A 1682-nucleotide genomic window follows, 5' to 3' on the forward strand; every position below is an offset into this window, starting at 1 on the left:
GCAACTGTTTGCCTGATTCTACGGTAGTTTAGGTACAATTTGGCGAGCACGGTTTATGGCGCTTGTCCTTATCACTTCTGGACGGTCTACTTTGGATTACGCGTTGATTGAAGCTGATTTCCGGGTACATCTCAGATTATGATGGTATATCGAGCACTTCAACCCATCGGTAGTTGGTAAGAAATCTATAAATATATGCACTGATTTTTCATTTTGAAATTTGTTTGATGACGGAGAGGCGTGTGTTACACAGTCATTACAGGATAGCGCGGGGCGGCTTGGTGATGTACAGTGGGCTGGATGGAGAAGGCGTGGTGATGCATTCGAGGTAAGCGGCGTGGGGTTAGTAAGGTGCTTGTTTGTGAGGCCCGACGGGTTAGATGGATAGCGCATGTGATGCAACCGGCGTTACATTAGTCGCCTTGATAGAAGTTCGTGAAGCGTTGACTGCAGTCGTAACCAAAGAGCCTAGAAACTCATTTGGCCAATAGTTGTGTAAAAAAAAGCATCGAAACACTTTATTTACATCTCGTAATCATGCCGGAAGCGCATGCCAATCGGAGTGTTGGTAAAAAGTCTTTCTTTATGCTGCTTCCGAGCTTGGGCGGCCGAAAACAATCGCAACCTTGTCCGACGTGTCGTTGATTGCGCATCTAGGACGTTTTTATATCTTTATGTCGCTGGTTAAGTTCCTTGCACCACTAATGTGTTCTTGCCAGGTTGACACGTATTTTCTGGTGCTTATATTTGCCGCAATATCTTGACATACTACTTAGACTTTCCTCTCTTTTACGAATCGCTACCCTGCGTTTACTAGCGAACTTTGTTTTAAGTTATCGGTCAAAAACCAAAATCGTCATTTTGAAGTGGGCTCGTGAAGTATACTATACTTACATACTATCATTTACCGCGGACAAGTCTGAACGCCGACCTTCACTGTCAGCAGACACGGACCCATTGCGCTCTCTCGACGGCAGCCCGTAGAAATTTCTACCCGCTTCAGGTCGACAGCGTGAATTTCAAAATGCGCATGAAGTGGCGAGTTCGCGCAATTTTCGCGCCCAGCGACCGCAGAAGATCGCGTAACTTCAATTTAAAAAAAGTCTCCTCTTAAGGGTGAAGTCTGTGTCGATAGTAAAACCAAGTTTACTTTTTATGTGGTTGCCAAATAAGAGTCTGATTAAAAATGTCATAAACGGTTTTTATGCGATTTTTGATCTGACCAAACTTTGGTCAGATCAAAAATTGTCTGCTTTTGTCGAAAGTTTTATCACGGTTTAATCACGAACGACCCTTCGACAAAAACCTTTTTTAGAAGGGTTGTGGAAGGCACCCAGTGTTGATATTTTTGTTTTCATTTTTTTTCATTTTTGCGTATAAAGGATTTGATACGACATTAAAAACATTTTTGCAAATCATTCTTACATTGTTGACGTAAAAACAAGACCATGTGGTGGACTGTGTATAAATACTGCTATGCGGCTCATGTCAAAGACCGAGCAACGACACCGTTTCCGACACATGTTTATGGACGTAAAGAAGCCTGGCAAAAACACTTGTCGGACTTCTCTTACTACACTCTGGGAACGCATTTCTGAGCGAGGACAATACAAACTTGAGTCAGCACGGTGGTCCCAATAAACAATAATGCACGTCGCCACCGGAATTTAGTGACGGTGAAA

Source organism: Phytophthora parasitica (genome assembly GCF_000247585.1).
Source record: "Phytophthora parasitica INRA-310 unplaced genomic scaffold supercont2.40, whole genome shotgun sequence".
Lineage (NCBI taxonomy): Eukaryota > Oomycota > Peronosporomycetes > Peronosporales > Peronosporaceae > Phytophthora > Phytophthora nicotianae.